Source organism: Triturus cristatus, chromosome 2_1 (assembly GCF_964204655.1).
Source record: "Triturus cristatus chromosome 2_1, aTriCri1.1, whole genome shotgun sequence".
Lineage (NCBI taxonomy): Eukaryota > Metazoa > Chordata > Amphibia > Caudata > Salamandridae > Triturus > Triturus cristatus.
This window is the reverse complement of record NC_140581.1, coordinates 1,035,194,038-1,035,205,297: the sequence shown is the minus strand read 5'-3', so window position 1 is coordinate 1,035,205,297 and position 11,260 is coordinate 1,035,194,038.

Genomic DNA, 11,260 nt, shown 5'->3' with positions numbered 1-11,260 from the left:
TTAATTGAGGAAATTAATTTCAAAATATGACACTATCCTCCATCAATATTTTTCTGAGGCATTTCAGTTTGAAGAGTGGTATGCGAAAATCATCAACTTCATATTACAATGTTGAATACAAATTATTGTGAAATGGAAAAGCAGTTAAAACTACAAGCAGATGAGTGGTCAAACATCGTACAAATAATAATTTTTATGTAAATAAATGTCACATTTGGGTTGATCCAAGTCTTCTACAAATTGGAACATTTCAGCTTCAAGGGATATTTAAAAAATGGGATCAAGAAGATGCCATTAAAGAAAATGTGAAGATTTGCCCAAAACATATTAGAGAAGCAGGATTTCGATTTTTGAAACAAACATAAATAAAAGCATAGACAGAAAGCCTAAATATACAAGATAAGAAATGTACCCAATGAACGAAAGCGTTTCAGAACAAACCCAGTAATGACAAAATACTAAAGGACTGAACGTTTTTTCAGAGCATTGAAATATTTGGACCTCCCTTGACAACAAGAGCATGGCAGGGGACACAAATGCCTGATAATGAGCATATGAATAATGATTGCTTGTACAACTCTGTATTAGAGCTTAACCATAATACCATGTTAGTCAGAAGGCATTTTGTTGAATGTGTTCCTTCTTGCAAACTGGCTTACATTTAGAAGCTACAAATGTAGAAAAATGTTATTACTTATAACACATGCTCTACTACTCTCTGTTTCAAACTTCTCCAGATAAAAACGGTACCCCATGTGTGAGGGTGAGCCTATTTACTACAACGGGGAAGTCCTCAAAATGCAACAGGGAAACATCAGGATATTTCCTTTGAAATTCACTCATTCTGGCAATGGATTCGAGGCTGCCGTGGCCGGCACCCATGGAAACCTTTCAGAGAAGTAGACACTCATGATTGTCAAGGTTAGGTTGATTCTCTCAAACATGCTTAATTTCATCGATACTGTTATGATTTTACCTTCTTCTATAGAACGAGACTGACAACATATTATGTGTATATATGAGTTTGCCATTTGTATTTTTTCCATCTCCAAACTTTAGCTGTTTCTGTAAATACAAACAGAGCTATGGCACAAAAGGACATATGCAGTTTATGTAAATATATATTTCTAACATATTTACATTAAGGTTTAAGGAGAGATATTGTGTGTGCATGATTCAGTTCATAGTAATTAGTTGTGACTATTTTCATACAAAAGTAAGTGAGAATTTAGAGTAATTTTGAGAGTGGTAAGAGAGGCGGTGGAGTACAGTTAAACTGAAAGCTTCTTTGAATAATTCGACTGAAATGAGTGGACTAGAGGTGCTCCACAGAGTGATTGGGGAAAAAAAGAAAGCTTAGCGCACAAGAGATTAAAAAGTTATATATTGTGGTAACGTTTTCCATAGTAATTGGAGACAGATCAATTAAAGCTCTAAAAAAAGTTAGAAATCAATATGAAAGCATATTATTTAATTTATAATACTAGGTTACGCAAAGTCCATCCCCGGTAATCTAACATAAACAATGGCTGATATGTAAAAACATTTCAGTTCAATACTTCACCCTCATACACTATAACCCGGTCATCTCTGCTTAAAGATTATGGGCTATATTCACAAGAACGTGTGATAACTACCGCAAGAGTAGCTTAATGCAACTCTCAACATCGCAGCCCATCGCGGGAAAATAACCCGGTGTCAACGTGGCATTCACAACAAGGCGGTACCATGCGATAGTCTGCCGAATTCGCAGACAATGTCCTCGATACAACTACCTCGATGGAGATAAAAACACAAACCACAACACAAAAAAAGTGCGATGGGCCAAAGCGTGATGAGGAGATCAGCGATAAGCAATGCCAGGCCTGCAATACACACCTGGCAGGCGGGAAAAATCACCATAAAAGTAGAAAAAACATTCAAACACAAACTGACCAACACCCAAGCACCATGGAGGCAGCCGGAGCAGGCACAGCGGACGAGCGCAACCCCACAAGCACCCCGGACGACTAGCCTGGGACCTCGGGGACACGGAAAGGCAAGCACAAGAAGAAGAGGAAGATGAAGTTCAGTCTGCAGGCGAACAGGATCATAGTCACAGAGATGATGGAACACCATCAACAACTGTTTGTCACCTCCAACGTGTCATTGGGCACCAAAACTGGAATACGGCGGGACATCGTGGACAAGGTGAATGCCGTTGGAGAGCACAAGAGGAAAATGGACGAGGTCAAGAGGCGATGGAATGACATCAAGCGGAAGACCAACAAGAAACTCGCAGCCAACCAGAAGGCAGCAATGCAGACTGGAGGTGGGGGCCCAGCGCCACAGCTCGTGCTGGATGACATGGAGGAGCTGGTGTCGACAGTCATCAGTGTGGATACTGGGGCCGGAGTCGGGGGATCGGACACTGCTCGACAGGACACAACACAACCGCAACAGGGTGAGTGACCACCAGGTACTGGGGGGACGGTTGGAGATGGCCACAATGGCACACATGCACAATCAAGCTGAACACAGTGCACACTCTCAATGACCCTGGGTCATCGCAAAGATCTATAGACTGTCACAATATACAATGCCATGCTGTCTGAATGTCAACATGTATCATGCGGCTACATACATGTGGACACATTGCAATACACCATCTCCCCTTTGCATTGCAGGATCAGCATCAATACCCCCTGCAGAGCAGGCCCAGCTACTCTTCATTGATGACGAGGAGGACAACCCCAGCATAGATGCAAATGCCCTCCTAGACATCATTGACATCATCCGCGACTCACCTCCAGGATCAGGGCTGACCAGCTGCATCTAGGTGACCCCACCCACCACCCAAACCACCCAGCAGGAGGCACCCACAGTCCCGGCAGTCTCCAAAGACCCCCAGGAACAACACACGGCCTTCCAACGCCGTGTGCTGGAGGCCCAGAGGGAGACAGTTAACCAGGTGCGGGTGGGGTTCGACCTCATGGCCACCAAACTGGACACCATCCATGGCTGTCTAGGCCCGCTCCATGGTCTCCAACGAGCCCTGACTGACATCGCTGGAGTCCTGATGTGGAGAGAAGAACACCTGTCTGCTCAGAGGGGCACCAGCGATACCATCCGTGAGCTGGCACACATGCGGAGGCTCATGGAGGACATGGTGCGGATGGAGGCGGAAGGATGGCAGCCACCGCTGCACATAGGCGAAATGTAGCTGGGATCTAACATGCCCTGCAGATCATCATCATGTCATTGCTGCCACAAGGCGTGGCGCTGATGAATGCTGCTGCCCCCACACCATTCACATCTCCGCCCCCTGGTGTGCCATTGCCTCACAGTGCAGCAGACGTATCCACTCCGGCACATGATGTGTCAGTGGCACACAGTGCCTCAGCCGGTACTGCAACACCCACAGGTGGGGCAGAGCACACATCCGGGGATGAGGACGTGGATGACTTTGTGATCAGGAGGCACTAGCATTCATTTCCGCCACCTGGCCTGTTTCTGCTTGGTGCCGCATATGTCCTCATGAGCTTCTACTGACCCCCGATACACTCCGATGCACTCACCTTGGAGAGCAACATGGACTGCCATATCCTGTTTGATGACCAATGACACGGCGACCAGACTGCGGACTGTACCCTTCATCTTCCGCAGTACTTGAAATCCCCGGATGGACTCTGGCTGGCTCTCCATGGGCCCACATTGTGTAGTGTGCTCGGCATTGCCCTGTACCGCTCCAGCTGCAGAACTGCACTGGATGGGCAATAATCATCCAGTGACACACTGCTGTGTTGTGTCTTTCATCATTCATGTATGAATGTGTGGATGAATATAGGGACAGTGATTTCCCTTGCGTCAATGATGCTCATCCTGTGGGATGCCAGTCAGAGGGTGCTACATTGCATATTGTGTACCGGGTCCCATGAACACTACAACAGGGGCACACGCATCAGCCACTTCCTTGTCCAGACATGGACTGAACCGCACCCAGAGCCCACGAGTCATTGTTGCAAGCCCTGCGCTGGTCCGGTGTACGGCAGGCCAGACCACTCCGCTTTCGTTCCGAGGGGGGCCCTCATTGCTACCCGTCGCAGGCGTACTCACAGGTGGTGTGCATGTCATTGGTCTAGTTGTCAGCATGTCACAGCCACTCCCTGAGGGCAGGTTTGCACACACACCACACCCATCCGGCACAGGCGTAACAGGCCATGTGACTCCACCAACATAAGGGGCCAACAACATCACATTCCCCTCTGGCGGTGGTGACTGGATGACAGACAATTCACGGTTCTCAATCATAAAGGGCCCATGACTTGTTGCGCCCAGGGTTAGTGGCACCCGGAGCATTGTGGCCGGCACAGGCACCCCGCCATGGGACGGTGACTTTGGGTGTCAGTGGCACCGTAAGCTGCTGAGCCGGTGTGCAGCCTGCGATGTTGACCCGTCCCGGCGGTCCGGACAGCTCAGGTTTTGTGTAACCTTCATGGGAGGAAAATTACATATAGTACTTTATTAACTATATAAAATGTTTTTAATAAAAATCCTCTTTTAACTGTGATTGTATCGAATAGTACGTCTTTTTGAAACTGCATGCTGTACTGTGTTATAGTTAGAAAAGTCTTTATTATAGTAGCCCCAAATGATACAGTGATCCTTCTTAAAAATATCACCAACTGAATAGTAGGCCAAGTAGGAGCCTTGTCTTGCACATATGCTTTTTCTTTTCGGGAACGTTTGTTTTGTTGTGGACCGCAGAGTAGGCCAGAACCAGCAGGCAGCGCAGGCCTACCACCACGTAGCGTCGCTTCCGGGATCCCAGAGTTAGTGGCACCTATTGGGCTGAGCAGGTATGCAGCCTGCTATGATGCCGGGTGCACTGGTATGTCCTATGCCATGGAGTAATCAAGACCCTGCACCAAACGTGAGACCTGGTGGCCTGTGGAGCGTGGCTGCATGGTGTGGAGGGTGCCATGTCCGCGGGCCCTGGGCTTGTGGCTTGCAGAGGCACGTGGTGGGACCTCCTGTCTACACGCAGGTGGCGGAAGGTGAGCAGTGAGGCCTGGGTGTGCATGGGCGGGCATGCTCCGATGGGCGGCGGGAGGGGCTGGAGTGCCTCTGCCTGGGTGTGCATGGGCAGGCAGGCGATGTTGTCTTGTGCAAGTGTGCCAATCATGTATCTGGACTCTGTTTCCGATGACGGCTCTGTCCCAGATGTGTGACCTGGTGTACTGCTATACATACAAGTGGTTGGAGAAACACCGGTGGCAGCAGGTGAGCAGTGTGGCCTGGGTGTGCAGGGGCGGCACTCTCTCTCTCTCTCTCTCTCTCCCCCTCTCTTCTCTCGCTCTCTCTCTCCCCCTTTCTTCTACTCTCTTCTTCTCTCTCTCACCCTCTCTTCTTCTCTCTCTCTCTCTCCCCTTTCTTCTTCTCTCTCTCCCCCCCTCTTCTTCTATCTCTCTCTCTCCCCCTCTCTTCTTCTCTCTCTCTCTCTCTCTCTCTCTCTCTCTCCCCCCTCTTCTTCTCTCTCTCTCCCCCTCTCTTCTTCTCTCTCTCTCTCCCCCATCTTCTTCTCTCTCTCTCTTGCCCCCTCTCTCCTTCTTTCTCGCTCTATATCTCTCTCCCCCTCTCTTCTTATCTCTCTCTCCCCCTCTCTTCCTCTCTGTCTCCTTCACTCGCTCTCTGTCCTTTGATGTGTGCAGGAAACACCTTCTCATCATGAATTTTGTCTTGCAGGCTGTGACCTACGGATTGTCCCGAGGGGAGCCGCCATGTGTCTTCATTTATTTTGAGTGTTCATTTTAATAAAGTTTCATTTGTTGCTTCGAAAGTAAATGTGTAATGCCCATTTCTGTGACGACACATGCATGTCACCAGTTGTGATTGTGCGACATCAAGCGGATTATTTTGTACATGTTTAGGTGTAGCTGATGTGGCATGTCTTTGGTCGTGGGGGGTGATGGAGAGGGGGGTCCTGGGGGTGGTGGTGGCGGGTGTTGTTGCTCTTTCGGCCCTCCGGGCTGCATGTTCAGTTGCCCCGGAGCATCTGTTGTTCCTCAGGTTTGGCAGTGAGCTGTGCTCCCTTCTGTGGTGCAGGCTGTGGTCCGACTTTGCACCAGGTCAGAGAAGGTGTTATTTTCCTGCTGCTAACATGCTTTATCGCATGTTTTGTGTTCTTATCGCAGTTCTGTCTGATCGTTGTGAATGTTGTGGAGTGGTGTTATCGCGACTTTTGGCACGGGAACGCCTACTCTGCATTTCATTAGCGATAGTTGCAGTGGTCATCTGTGGCGATGTTTTTTGCGGCTGCTATCGCGGGTAAACTGGTGCTGTGGGCTGTTAACACCAGCTTGTGATTGGGGCGATACGTTTATCGCAACTTTGGCTGCGATAATGTGCCATTAACTCTGCAATAGATCCTTTTCAATATTTCCCAATGTTTCCCTACAGAAGGAGGAACGCTTATCATCAGATGTCCATATAAACTGCTATTCCTTACTTCCAGAAACACATGCTTCCATTAGCTACATTTTAGATTGACGCATTTGCTCCATTCTTCTCCACTGAAAAGCAAACATATATATATTTTTTTAAAACATAATTTTTATGAATGCAACCCACACTATATTAAGAATAACTTTTGGAGGAGTCCAGCGTGAGAGACAATTGTGCATTTTTATGGATGCTATAAAGTGTGCCCTCCAAGGTCTGATAGTTCATAGATTTCCTGAGAGGATTCAATCTTTACTCCTACATACAGACAAGATTCCTTCCGACAGAAATCTGAATCCTACTCGTGTAGCACCATGCATGATAGGACCCAATCAGGAAACCAACTCAAGGTAATCATTTGTGCAACACACATCAAACTAAGTGTGGTATTTGGCTACACTGACTCCTTTTCTACAGGAGCTTGGGTACTGGGCCATGAACCCTTGCTATAATGCCACATACTGCCAATGTTCCAATGTGGACTGTTGTTTCTGTTTTTTTATTCTTCTTTTGTTAGTGCTTCAGATATGGGGATTAATGCGCAGACCCTTTTGAGGTTTATCTAGTCAATTTGTCATCTTCCCCCGCCCTTGGGGGCGGGGGTAAATGACAAATTAACTAGATAATGTTTCTGTTTGTAAGTTTTGCTGTGAGTCTGCTTCTGCCAGAAAGTGTTGATTTTATGCATACCCCACAAGGATATCTACACCATCCTGGGAGGGCTTGAATAGGTGAGGAATAGCCATGGCAGGGAAGTGGAGATGCCCTCACACACTGCCTGTGCTGCTCCTATTTTCCCATCATAATGCCTAGACCGACACCTGATTACCACACTCTATAATATTACATCATTAGATGAAATGTGCGCAGCATGGCCACATTCATGCGTTACCACATTTATGCATACCTCAAACGTTGTCACACTCACATTGCCATGCTCGAGGAGACCCATCTCATGTCGCCAGAACTGCATAGGGTGCATGCTAAATGGATAGAGCAGACTTACAGGACCACTATGTCAGCCTATGCAGGGGGTGTGCTCATTTGGATTGCCCCAGGGGTTGCCTTTGCCCTGAGCACTCAACTAGTGGGCACGGATGGTATGTGCTTCTGGAGGGACACCTACACGGGGCTCCCCTTACTCTGATGGCTCTGAATGCCCCCAACGCCAACCAAATGGGGTTTCGAGATACATCTATCCCAGCTCTCTGCCATCATCCATTTCACCCCAGGCTCTGCAGGGGCGATTTTAATTGTGTGCCTGACTCTACCTCAGGAACTTGTTACATTCAATACTACTGCAGGATAAATACTATTTTTGTTTCCTATTTTTAATGGCGAAATGTACGCCATTGGTTTTTTTTGGCACGTACAAGGGGTCAGACTCCTGCATTCATTGCATGTGTGTAGATCAGAATCTAAGTTCTAGTAATTTCTAATGTGTGTATTGTTGCAACCATTTTACACATTGCTTATGTGCTTTTACTGAAACTGCATTACTCTACATCTGACAGCTACATATACTTTCTATAATTAATGCCTTAATAGTTAGATTTTACTTTAAGGTTAACTGTGTTTTCAGTACTTTCAGAACTCAGAGATGGTTAGTATAGCAACAGCACTCATGTGATAGAGTATTGCAGGATGCTTGCCTGAACAGAGAGTAGGTGGCACAATTCAATTTATTTATTATGATTTGTAACTCCTAGGAGTTCCACATAAATGTATGTGAATAAAAGGCTCTGATGTATCAAATCATCCACAGCTATAATAACAATAACAAAATAAAATACATACAAAACCATAAATTCATAAATTTTGTTGGACAGTTCAAGATACAATCAACAAGCTAAGACTAAATGTGAAAATATGCAAAAATTAGACCAGTGCAGATCGAGCTGTACCCTGAAATGCTCCAATAATTTTAACTACATTATACAAACATCCTAAAATTCTATATTCAATATAAAGTAGATTTTGCCCAGAGAAAACCCTGTGCAAGGTATATGCAGAGACCTAACAGTTACAGATTTAATTGTGCGTACTAAATTCATAACAGCATACAAGATAATTAAAAGTGCCAACCCGAATATGGTAACAATATCACACATCCAGTAACGGATTCGATTTAAAATGTAAAATAAATTTTGCTCCGACGGACCCCATGCAGAAATACAAGCAATGGCCTAAAAATGCAAAATTCATTCATACATAGCAGCATTCATGATGTCAAAAATACAAGTGCGTAAGTACTATACCAAATCCATTATTCCTTTAGGGAGCCAACCAACTAGGATGGTGTAGTTTGGATTGTACCATTAGATACTATAATAACATCAAATAAGTAATACGAGGATCCTGCAATTTTAATTATTATATGCAATGAATATTGTCCACAAAGGACCCTCTTCAGCATACCACAGCCAACTACTTAACATTAGTTCTTCTCTAAAATATACTGAAAAATTGTTTTAAAAAATTTGAATTTTAAAACACACTTCTTCGAAGAGGGGGGGGGGGCAGGAGGTAATTTCGTGCCTCCTCGTCTGTAGCGATGTTGTATTTTAAATACTGTGGTCTCAGCAAATGACGTCGTACTGGTTGTGATGGGGGGCAGACAAATAAAACATGATTTAAATCCTGTACCCAGCTTCTGCATAGGTGACAAAGCCTATCCTGCTTGGCTAATCCCTCACACACCCCTGTTATGATTTGTAGGGGCAGCAAAATCATCCTTAACAACAGGATAGGTCTGCGCACTCCTTGGGAGAGATTCCATACAGCGTACGGATGAGGTTGTTTATGAATACTGCTCCCAGCTAATATATCATTGCTGGAATGCCCTAAGCACAAGGCAGTATCTCTTTTACAACAGACTTCATAAATTGTCTTTTATATTAGCATTTTCACAGCTTGTTTTGGTAAAGAGCCTACGCCACTAAGCCCAATTTCAAATAAATCTGCCGCTTTCACGTCATTCCTGAAAACAACGGTTTTCCCCTTCAGGCTTTCAAATATTTCCTTTCTTAGCGCTGCACGTTGAGGGTTTTCAGCACTGTTCAGTAAGGCACTACTCCATCTTAAACATGCAGCCATGGTGAACACATAGGTCAAAAGGAACCCGAATTCAAGCTGGATCGCCGCTATTGGGGCTGCTCAGGACAAATTACAAATCTGGCACCAAATGGGCCACTCTACCGTCTCAAAATAAACCCACTGCTGTTCGTCCACTAGTTCACGAGGGTAGCTCAGTACGGGTGGGATTTTAATTTTGTACACTTATAAAACATGGGCAAAGTGTCTTTGCCTGGCAACATTCATAAAATCTACCAATTGTGCATGCCTGAGATATTGCCTTATTTCTACATTGGTCAGTGTAATCACTGCTAGAGCACCTTCTTGTAAAAATTCTTCCTAGGTACGGGTACAACTTCACTACATCAAGTTTGTCTTTTCCAAAGAACCAATGCATATATTTTTAACTTTAGATCTCCAATATCTAAAAATCATAATTTTACTTTTTTCTGTATTTATTTTTAGAAAGTGATCACCCGCGTAGCGGGCTAATTCATTAAGGCGCCTTTGAAGTCCTATCAAGGTTAGATCCATCAGGATGGCGTCATCTGCATAAAGCAGACAACTCAATTTCATTGTTCCTAATTTTGAGGAATCCCTTGACACAGCCCCAACCTGCTCGGCAAGTCAGTAATATAAAGAGAGAAAAGGAGATGGGCTAACAAGCATCCTTGCTGCAAGCCATTATGAGTGTCTACTTTATTTGACAGGCCCTGATTACCTCCCATCAAAACCTGAGTCCTAGTTGAGGAGTGCAATGCTATAATCAATCTGAACAGAAGCATGGGAATCCCCATTGTGGCCAATTTCCTCCACAGCGCCCCCCGGTCTACCAGCTCAAAAGCCGTGGAGAAATCTATAAAGGCAGTGTACAGGGCCATTCCCTTACCCATTGGGTATTTTTTTATCTTGGTTTGCAAGGCAGTAATATTATCTAATGTGCCGCTATGCTTACAAAACCCTGCTTGCTCTGCAGGGATGAAGTTATTTCCAAAAGCCTAGTCCTGAAGGTGGATAAGGTTGCTTTTAGCAAACAATTTTCCAGTCGCATCTTGCAGTGTGATTTGCCTAAAGCTGGCAGGGGACGTTTTGGGACCCTTTTTATATACTTGAACCACAATAATTCTTCGGCAAGAAAAAGGAATAATCCCATGTGCATAGCAATAAGAGAATACCGGACAAAGGAATTGAGCACATACAGAGCTATCTTGTTTGAGTACATCTATTGAAAGATGGTCAGGGCCCATCGTGCCTAAATACCTTGCACCTTTAATGAAACTATTTCTTTACAAGGAGGGGGACCGTAGTCACTCCCCACTGGAAACTCCTTGAGTACCTCTAACTTGGACCTGGTCATTATATTTGGAGCATATAATTGTGATATGTATTGGGTCCACTCTGCATCTGATATTAAATTGGCTTTTGCCTTAACTCCACTGTCACAGTATTTGGCTATTAAAGCCCAATATTTGCGCAAGTCACCAGACTGCATCCTCTCTTCATTTAATCCAGTTTGAGTCCTCCACCTCTCTACGTTCAGACGGCTGCATTCTCTTGCTTATCTGCTTTAATCTACTAATTTCCCTTTGCCTAACCAAAGAAGATTGCCTAAATTGTTCTCTTACTAGGGCATTTATCCCTCGTTTTAACTTTTTTACTGCCCCAGAACTAACCACAGGTTGCTTAGTGCCTCTGACCCGCTTTT